Below are 11,714 nucleotides of genomic sequence, written 5' to 3' on the forward strand. Positions count from 1 at the left end.
TTCAGAAAATTCTTGATCTGATGTTCTGTAGATCCACACCGTAAGCATGCACCGGTCACTCGCCAACAGTCCCCCTTATGCCACTTCTGGCAGTACAGACAAGCAGAAGATGCTAGGGCTGGTCCCCTAAACACTGTTCCTGGAGAGCTGCCTATTGATGGTGTGGACTGGCATCTCCTAGGTGTGAAATATGGTCTGGGCTCCTGAGACTGACCCTGACCCTGTGGTTGTCCTGAACCCTGAGCAGGAGGACCTTTACTCTTCTTACTGGGAGCAGAAAATGTACTGGACTGACCTGGACCCCTCTTCTGCTGTCTTTCCCTTCTAGTTTGCTCATTTATTCGGACTCTTTCTACTTTTGATGCAACATCTACTAATTTAGCAAAATCTGTGATCTCCAATGCTGTTATCATAACATTGATATTGTCATTGAGTCCTTCTTCAAACCTTTTGCACCTCTCTGCCTCTGTAGGGACTATCTCCCTCCCATACTGGCTCAGTCTAACAAACTCATGCTCATACTCTACCACTGATAATTGCCTCTGTCTCAGACTGATAAATTATCTTCTTTGCTCTTCTAAATACACTTTGCTAACATATTTCTTCCTAAACTTTGTGAGGAAGAATTCCCAGGTGATTCGTTCCGATTGCACCTCACTGGTTACTGTGTCCCACCACTAATATGCATCATCCTGAAGTAGGGACATAGCACCCTCCAGGTTCTGCTCGGAGGTGCAATTTAGCTGTTTCAGCACTCTGATTGTTCTATCCAACCAGTTTTCTGCTGTCATGGGATCATCCTCCCTCTTCCCAAAGAAATTCACAGCCCCATGTTTTCGCAGTTTCTCCAGATGGGACTTCTGTGGTACTGGTGGAGGTTGTGGCTGTGGCAGTGGTGGTAGAATTGCCCCCATCATTTGCCGGTAGAACTCGGTCATTTGTTGAAATAGTGCAAACTGAGGTTGGGCAGGTGCCTCAGCTGCTGGTGGAGCAGATTCTCCCCTGCCCCCAGATTCAGCTCTTGGTGGAGCCCGACCCTCCACCTCTTCATCAACTGCTCTTTGAGAAACAGGATCCATATCCTAATCAAAATAAGAAAACAAACAGATCTACATCAGTGTCACCTCAACACTTACAAATGCAATGCAATGGTATGCATTCTATCTAGGCCCAGAAACGCCTAAATCGATGCTTTGATACCACTAAATGTGACACCCCTTACCCGTCTACAGTGTAGCCGAGCAAGATATGCCACTGAGTGTGCCCGAACACTAATTCATATTTCCATTACAATTTATCCCTTTTAATTCATTTATTTACAATTTTTGATAAATCTGAATTTTTTTGCAATTTTTATAGAAAATTCGGTAGAGTGCCGGCTATAAATTGGAAAAACAATTCTTCTGAACCTATTTAAAAGACACTTCCAATATAATTTCTAAATCCAGAACTCCATTATACACACATCTCAACTCAATCTCAAAATCACAACACTATTTTCAGAATTTTTCTGTTCACTTCATCACTTGAAGCACATTCATGAATATTTCTCAACATTTCATTTTTCAACATAATATACAGAAAATTTCAATAACATGAAATTTCATATATTTACATTATCAAATAATTTCAAGAGTTTATAGTTACAATCCAAAACTAATACAAAATGCAAAATACAAAATGCCACCCAAAGTCCTAATGTCCTACCAAGTGCACTGCAGATGTGAGGTGACTCTGGACTCGATGATGACTCGAAAGTTAACCTTGTCTGATGTTTGCTGGCTCCCACTATGTCTCCAAGACTGCGTGTGGCAAAAGCGACGCGCTAAGCAATTCTGCTTAGTGGTGACAATATAAAATAAAATAAAATAAAATAAATATGCAGAATATATATTTATATTTTTTTTAGTAGACTTAATTCCTGGTATTTATTGCAGTATAATTTGATTAAAAATTTGTAAGATTCATTATCATTGCCCGAGTAATTCATACTAGCCGAATGGACTGGATAAACAGGTAAACTGGCACTGGGTACTAAATACCTCGGACCATCACACCATCGGTCACATTGTGTCTCCCGGTATGCAACAGAATAGGTAATAAGCTGTAATAATCATCAAGGATATAATTCAAGTATAATAACTCAATTACTATAACCAAAGGCTATTTTATCACAGAATGGCATGGGAGGCCATGAAACACAGAATGGCATGAAGCCATATGCAGTACTGCTAATAGAACCCTATTGGCATGCCAACCTATCCAAACCAATCTTACTAGGTATACTAGGGCATATTACACTTTTAAGTTTCACAATTCTTGAAATTCAAGTTTTAGTGTTACTATTCAATTCATTAGTCAACAAAATGTTGACTTTTACATGGACAATAGGTACATTGGTTTTAATACTCCCAACATACCACATTTTGCATTCTAAAATTGTTGGTATTGGTTGCCAATACCATTTCTAAGCTTAATGTTAATTGTACAAAATTTTTAGTTTTCAAGCTTTGTGTTTACTATTCCATTAGTCATTTTTGCAATGGGAATTTGGCAAAATGATCAACATGAAAGTTGTTCCTTATTTTATCTAGTTACATTTCCTTTTTTTTGAATCACTCCATTTGGAGTTTTGTAACTCAATTTATGGCCCAAAAACTACAACTGGCCGGATTATAATTTTTCCAGAATTTATGGACTGACCAAATCTACAGTATTAGGAGCAATGACTTCAGGTCACTTTTTGAATATGTTATGGTCATAATTTGAGTTAGGTTTCTTCATAAAAATTGTAGGTCTATATCTCAGCTTGTTACTGGTAAAATTTCAGGTCAATTGGATCTTTCTACATTGAGTTATGGACAAATGACTAAACACTATTTATTTGGTCATTTTGCCCAAGCAAAATGCAGGTCACCCGGATTAGGGCAATCTTTTGGTCAACTTGGTTTGGTTTTCTGGGCATGGTTTCGTCACCAAAGTTGTGCCATTATGTGTCTAGTTTCATGTCCAATTGTCCTTGTACCAATTGAACCTCTACAACTCCAGTTATTGCTGCCCAAACCTGCTGGACTCATGCCCAGTCCTGCAGGTCACCAAGGGCAGCCACACCAAACTCAAATCCCACTACACAACCCACTTCATTTTTTATTCAAACAAAACCAAATAGTCACTAATTGACCATTAAAACCTACTTTCATTATCACATGATCAAAGTCTCATTTTCGTCCCAAACCCTAACTCAAACATCACAAACCATGCATTATCATTTGCATTTCATCACTCCACTTAAGAGATGCATATTGAGGGCAGCCATACTACCATTTTAACTCCATAAAATCATCACAATCTTACCCCAACCAAGGCTGCTAAAATTATGGGATGGCATACAAATGGTATTTAATAAATTTCTTTGTAATTTGCACTCATTTATAGTCCTTTAACATGAATTTAAAGTGAAAATCAAGGTTAGGTCACAAACCTCTAATGGATTGAAATTTTCACTTGCTAGGGTTCTTCTTTTCCTTTTCTTTTTGCTCCCAAAAGACTCACTAAGATGTAAGAACACTTTTTTGTGTTGGGAATATAGGGTTTAGTTGGGTAAAAGCTATGAAAATCAAGCTTTAAAAAGCTTGATCATGGTGGCTATGGAGGGAGAGGGTAATGGCAAGAAGAAGAGTTGAGAAACTTTTGATTTTTTTTCTTCATTTTCTGTCCAATAAGTCTCTTTTAAATAAACTTATGCCATGTGTCAACATTGGATTGGTTGGGAGAATTTTAATGACATCATTATGATGTCATAATACTAATTTCTTTCATTTTCTATCCTTTTCTTGTCTATTTAATTTCAATTAAATTTTTAACAACATTTATTCATATTTTATGTTATATAAATTATTTATTTAACTAGACAAGTTGGGCAAAAATCATCTCTGAAGACAAAATTACCAAAATACCCTCCGTTTGGCTTAACGAGCCAAAATTGTGTATACCGATAGAAAAATTTTTCTAAGCATTTCCTTGACATTCTAATGCCATAAGAACCTCAATGACCCTTCTTTGGAGTCCCAATAATTATTTTATAATTTTTTCCCCGGGTCTAGGGTTGCTAACGACCTTCACCGTCACTTCCCTTTCGGGTTACTCATCCCTGGTGTTTCGGCTCGTTTAACCTTAGTGTATTTCATTCCTATAAATTTTCCTTTATTGTTATGAGCATTATTTAGTTTCTTTATAACTCCTACCTCTAGTCTATTTAAAATTTCAAACATTCTAGCTGCCCGGACCGACATTGGTCACCGAAACAGTAGACTGTACGAACTAGCTAAAGTGAGGATGTTACATTTTCATCAAGAGTAACCATATATGATTACCCTTCAATATCAAAATGATGACAGGGAATGCTCTTTTGACTCGATTGATGAAGCTAAGATTGAGACATTGAGTCATCAATGTTTATGGTACTCCCACTCATATCAAGAGTCATAGGTGGAATCACTTTAGGGTTTAACTGAGCTTCGTTTGAAACTAACTCATCATTATTCAGTTTATCCCCTTTCGAAAGTGATTGCAGTTGACTTAGTATTGCCGAAACATCTTGAATTCTTTAATAATGTAACATTTTGTGATTCGAATCAGTTACATATCCATTGTCTTGCTCTCTAACAAACGCATACATCTTTGATTGTTTAGAGTACCTAATAAAGATACATTTCTTCCCCTAGGACCAAGTTTTCCAAATTTATGGGAAGGATCATGAACATAAGCAACATAACCCTAGGGTTTCTTAAGGCACTAAAATTTGATTTGCATGTTGTCCATAACTCATATGGAGTGTAGGCATTTGATTTAGAAAGCACATGATTAAGTGTAAATGTGGTCGTAAAAAATGCATCACCTCCATAGGTGATGGGCAAATTGCTTTTGCCATCATCGACCTAATCATTTCAAGCAAAGTTCTCTCTTTATTGCACCATTTTGTTGCGGAGTTCCTGGAATAGTTAATTGTCTTTCTATTCCTTTTCATCATATAGTTCCTCTTCCTCGATCAGTTCTTAAAGCATTAACTTTTCAGTCTAATTGATTTTCAATAAGATTCAAGTATTTTATGAAGCAACTTAATGCTTTGAATTTTTGAGAAATCAAATAGACATAACCAAAATGAGCATAATCATTTATAAATGTGATGAAGTAATATGCCCCATACCTAGCCGTTATATTCATGGGCCACAAATGTCAGAGTGAATTAACTGTAATGGATAATCAATTCTAATTCCTTTTTCAAATGCTTTTCTTGCTATTTTTCCTAGTAAGCAATATTCACAAGTGGGCAATTCCACCTTTTGAACATCATCTAGTAATTTGCATATGTTGTTGGCTAATATGACCAAGTTGAGCATGCCAAGTAGATACATCATTAACATTATCAACAGTAGATGTAAATAAAGAAAAACACACATTATTATTAATGTCATAAACAATATCCAAGACAATGAAACCATCCATGAAAAAACCAAAACCATAATAACTTTTTGCCAAAGACAAAACCACTTTTATGAAAGTTCAAATTAAAACCTTGCTTAAGTAAAACTAACACTGAAACTAAATTTTGATGTGTTTTAGAAGCATATAGCACGTCATATAGGAAACGAGTTTGACCACCATGCATGACCAAATTGTAAGTGTCAATCCCTTTCACCTTTACTTTAGAGTTGTTTCCCACATAAACCCACTTTGCTTAATGTGGGAGTCGTCGAAATTCCATGAAGGCATCCTTGTCCTTCGCTATATGGTTTATTCCACAAAGGATTAGATTAATTTAGAAAAATAAAATTGGAAACATTTATAACACTTACAAGTACAAAAAGGTCATTTACCCTTTTAGTCTCAGTGTAATCTTAAGCAACATTTCCTTTATTTCCGTAGTTGTAACATTTCACCTTGGCAACCTTTTTCCTTTTTTTTTTTTTCATTCTTAAAGGGACCTTTTCCCCTTTCCAAAGATGGTTATACTTCGGCTTCTTGTTGGGCCTTTCAAACTAGAACTCGCCATGTACACATTAGTACCTGGCTTATCAGAACTAAGGCATTCCTTTTCCAGCTCTAGATGGCAAACAACATCCTCTATAGTTTTGATGTTAACATTGTTGGTCAAGTGCATTTTCATGTGCTCGCAACTATTAGGTAAAGAACGTATCATAGCTTGTACTTGTTGCTCATTAGTAAGCGTATGACCAGCATCCTTAAGCTTATTCACCCTGTTTGACATCACTTTCAAAAGCTTTTTCATATACCATTCAAGGTATTTTTGTATGTGTCAAACTGGATTGTGAGAGCTTTACGTGCCTACAAACTTATCTTTTAATGCAAACCACATGTCCTTCACTAGTTCATACTTCCTAAATTCCCTCATGATGTCATCATCCATGCTACTCAACAACATAATGCGAGCTAGAAAATTCTTATTTATTCCAAGCATCATATGCCTCCTAGTCCCTCACATGTTGGGTTATGTCTCCGTCTTTAGGAAATTCCATGATGAGATTGAGAATCCCAAGAGCCTCTTGCTCTTCTACTGCATACTAGATTTTCATACTCTAGATCTCGTAGTTATCATCATTTAGCTTTTTACCTTTGTTAAGTTGAGCAATAATGTTTTTGGCAGCAAAGGCTATCTTGAACATTAAGTTTTGTATAGAGACAACTTATACACATTAATTGAATCCTAAATATACACATCTAACCTTATCATTAATTAATTATGTCATCAATTATCTCACATTAGGCTTAGAGTCAAAAGTTCACTATGTTCTCTGTGATAAAAAATAACATAATTAATAATGTAAGTCACTATTTCTTACATATATATATACATATATAATATTTTAATTACCATGTAATTAAAATAAACAGAATATGCAAGAACATATATAACACAAAATAATAATAATAATAATAATAATAATAATAATAATAATAATAATAATAATAATAATAATCATTGTGAAAAACCACACCCGCACAAAATAAAGAACATAAAATTTAATGTGATTCAGTGTAAGCCTACTCTACCAAACAAATTCACTATTAAGGAAAAAATAATTAAAACAACTAATTATTTTTCTCACAATTAAAATCACTCAAACAAAAACTCACAGAATTCAACACACCTTCCATTTTGTGAGCTCTCTATAATACAATAAAATAGCCAACCAACTACACATATATGTAGGCTACTAAAAACTAGTCCTTTTAGGACTCTAATTATTAAACTTCATAACTTAAATTCTACTAAACTTCCTAAACTAATTATACTTTCTAATTTCAATTGGACTTGGACTCTAATAATCTCCACCTCCTCATTAAATAGAATTAGTCTTCACAACTTTTGCAAAAGTCAATTTTTTTTGGGTACTTTCTTTCACTATTAATTATTGATGTTGTCTCTTATCTCAACTTACATTCTTCCAATCAATGTACTTCTTTTCAATTTGAATAGATTTTTTACACCAATCTTCTCACCTTTCATAATCATAAGAGCACCTCGACTAACTCTCATGACTTCATCATGAATTGAGCAATCATAACCCAAAGAATCCAATTTACTTAAGGAAATTAAGTTCCTTTCAAATTTAAGAACATATCTCACTTCATTGAACACTTTTACTCGATCACCAAGTAGCTTGTTTTTCACTCTTCCAACACCTTCAACTTCCATCTGGTTCCCATTGGCTAGCTTCACTTTCTCTCCTTTCTTTTCTTCAATCACATCAAACCACTCCTTTTTTGAGCAAGTATGAAATGGGCAAGCAGAGTCCATTAACCACTCATCTTGTAATGGATATTTTGCTTTTTCCTTATCATCATCCACATTCAAACATTCACTATCAGCACCATCATCCATTGTAATTACAACAGTTCTTTCTTTTTATTTTCCGTGACTCTTCTTGAATTGTTCGAATTCTTCAAGATCTTCCTTTATCTTCATACAATAGTATTGAATGTGGCCCTTCTTATGACAGCGATAGCATTCTCTATTTTCAAGGTCTACTCGTAGTCTCAAACTTGATCTACTATTTCTTCTCTAATTGTTTCCACATGGATTGCTTCTACCATAACTAAAAATAGTAACAAAAGCTCTATCTTCATTGCTACTACCTATCTTCTTGAACTTTTCATTATCCAAGATAATTTCAATAACCTCCTCCACCTTCAAAGTCTTCTTCCCAACTGTTAAGGCTGTCATCAAGCTTTTATAAGATTGTGAGAATTGAGTAATTAATTTATTAAAAATATTGAGGTGATCTCTCACATCAGTACCTTTATCCATTCTGAGTTGGTACAACTCCCTCTTCAAGTACAAGCAATTTATGAGTGACTTTAACATGTATAATCTCTCCAATTTCTTCCATAGAATAACTAGTGAAGTCTCCTCCAAGATATTATACTTCACATTTAGGGCTAACGTCAATCTAATCATACTCATAACCCTTTATTGAAGCTCTTCCCAATCATCATCTTTCATGGTCGTGGGTTACTTCTTGTTCAATGCTTTGATTAATCCTTGTTGGACAAGGACATCCTTTACGGTCCTTTGCCACAAACTGAAATTATTTTTCCCTTCGAATGACTCCACCTCAAATTTTGTGCTCGCCACTTTGACAACTTGATCTACAGCTCTAATACCACTTGGTGTGAAAAATCATACCCACACAAAATAAAGAACATAAAATTTAATGCGGTTCGACATAAACTTACTCTACCAAACAAATTCACTATCAAGAAAAAAATAATTACAACCACTAATTATTTTTCTCACCCTCAAAATCACTCAAATAAAAACTCACGGAATTCAAAACACCTCTTCACTTTGTGATACAATACAATATAATAGCCAACCAACTACACATATATATAGGCAACTAAAAACTAGTCCTTTTAGGGCCATAATTATTAAACTTCATAATTTAAATTCTATTAAATTTCATAAACTAATTATACTTCCTAATTCCAATTGGACTTGGACTCTAAAAATTATTATTATTATTGAATATCCAAAGTAAAACATCCAACATGCTTATATATATTCATTAATGAAAGCATTAACATCAAGCTTATGGAGGAATGCCTATAAAAAAAGATGATAATTGTAGAACATTAAAATAGGTATTGATTCTATTAAAGCTTTCTTGAGTTCAGGCTCAAGCTTATAATCCACTTTAGGTAGTAATTTTGCCATCTAGTTTTTCTTCTTGCTATGATGGATAGACAACCTAAGAGTAGAACTTACAGTCTCCCTAGCCACCTAACTAGCATACACCTTAATAAATTCCAGCACAAAGAATTTATAGCAACCATTATCATCTTCATTCAATTTGCACCACAGTGCATCAAGAATTCCCTTCTGATTTAGAGTAATTAAGGTTTCCCTGAAATCCATATATCTCTCATGTTCATGTAACAAACCTCCTTCCTAAATAATACTCTATATTATCCCATTAGCTTTAATAATGTGATTTACCAAATGAATCATTTCATTATCGTAGCCCTTAGAACCCATTTAACCAAGTTGTTAATCATCTCATTGACCTTATCTCTCTGTTGGACAGTAAAAATTCCCCTAAATGTTCATATAATACGTATTATTACTTGTAAAAAATATAGATAGCAAAAATAAGTTCTAAAAGATATCATTTTACCAAAAAAGATGACAACAAAAAAAAATTACACAAAAACAATATCATTTTAAATAAAAATGATGCACATAATAATTAAAAAATTTTATTATTATTATTATTATTATTAGTGATAAAAAGAATGGAGTCAAAAAAATTATTTATTTATTTAATAGTAAATTTTTAATTATTTTTAAATAAATGAATAAATTTTCAAAAAAATATTAAATAATATATTTTTTGTCACTACTATGTAATTTTTTTTTATCTCATAAACTTTTTAAGAAAAAAAAAAATTTAAAAGCTACCTATAATGGTCTAAAATGACCTTCATTTGGCCTAAATGACGTGTATTTTACCCAAAACTACATGCAGTTTAGTGTGAACATAAGAGGGGGGGACTACTTTGGCCAGACACAGTGAGGTGGGCTAGGCCCAGTGTGCACACAGCTTGGTGCTTGATGCTAGTATGCGTTACACAGCCAAGCCCAACTCCAACAAACCCCAATGGCTGGCAACAGGCATGCATGTGCTTGGCACATACATGCTTCACACATCGAATGTAACACGTATGGTGCACATGTCGGACATAGTGTGTGGTGCAAATGGCAATAAAACGGCCACTGATGACTATGGAAAAAATTCTGATGGGGGTCTGAGAATTATGGGATGGTTAGTTTCTACAAACAGATGCTCTAATATGGGAGAAATTATTAGGTGTACATACACTATCTCTCACAATCATGTGAGACCCACTCTCTATATTATAGGGAGGGTCTACTTTTCTGTGAGAGAGGGAGCACTATTTTTTGGTGCTCCCAGTGTATCTAATAATTAGCCCTGATATGGTGCTTTCACACACACACACACCCACCCACCCACCCCTTTAATTAAGCAAGACTAGGAAAGACATTAGGGATCTTCTTCTACCTCTAATATAGGGCACCCTTTATTGCTCTAATACCAATGTTGGAATATAAAACCAAGGATTTAATTGCATAATCATGCATAAACTAAACCTAAACTTGCATCACATAGCCTAAAATATGATCACATTTAAAACAAATGAACCATATACAACGTTAACAATCTAAAAAGTACCTTAGGTAGCAGTGAATCCACAAAAAAAAAGAGTTTTGAGAGAAAGAGCAAACTTAAAAGAAAAAGTTATTTTTTTGCTCATAATGCCCACAGTCAAGAAAAAAAGCCACCTTCTTTCCATTTTCTCATAAGTTAAATCCCCCACATTATGCCTCAATCAATTACTCATATTTCTATATTATGAGTCTTATAATATGCCATATACGTTACTTGAATTTGAGTAGATTCTTTGGCATTCAAACAAGAGATTTCCGCATGCCATATACATGCATGCATTATGTGCACTTAACTTGGGCTTAAACCCATCATGGATGGAATAAGTGAATAAACTTGGGCCTAAACCTATCCCTAAAATCTTCACTAAAAGTTACTAAACTCAATCTCGTATGAGCTAGAGCTTATAGTAATCGTATCAAAAACTGTAATGAGACATGAAGGGGTTACATTTTATAGAGATTGGGAGACAAGGTTAGTGTGAAAAACTTAAAGACAATGAAGGATTTATTGTGAAAGTTTCCTATATGCCATTCAATTAGTGAATCAAAGTAACTTTGTTTAAGTCTTTAAATATAAGAATAAGGGATTCTTGGAGAAAATAACAAATGGAAGGTTGTATAATAGATATTATGAAAATAACTCACATTAGTGAATAAAAGTAGCAGTGCTACTAGTGACCTTTGAAAGTAACATCGTTGCTAGTGATTAAAAAGTAGTCCCATCTACTAGTGTATTAAAAGTAGCTCTGATACTAGTGATTAACAGAAGCTTGCTTCTGAAGTGATAGGGATTGAGATTCATCTGCATGAGTGTCCCCCTTTAATTTTGTGTCTATGCATATAGGTTTCTAATTAGTGATGTTGCCATGTGAAAGAGCCAAATGAATAAGAGAGATAAAGTGTTAGATAGTCTACCCATACAATAGTGTTAATTCTTAAGTGA

The sequence above is a fragment of the Hevea brasiliensis genome, chromosome 13 (assembly GCF_030052815.1).
Source record: "Hevea brasiliensis isolate MT/VB/25A 57/8 chromosome 13, ASM3005281v1, whole genome shotgun sequence".
NCBI lineage: Eukaryota > Viridiplantae > Streptophyta > Magnoliopsida > Malpighiales > Euphorbiaceae > Hevea > Hevea brasiliensis.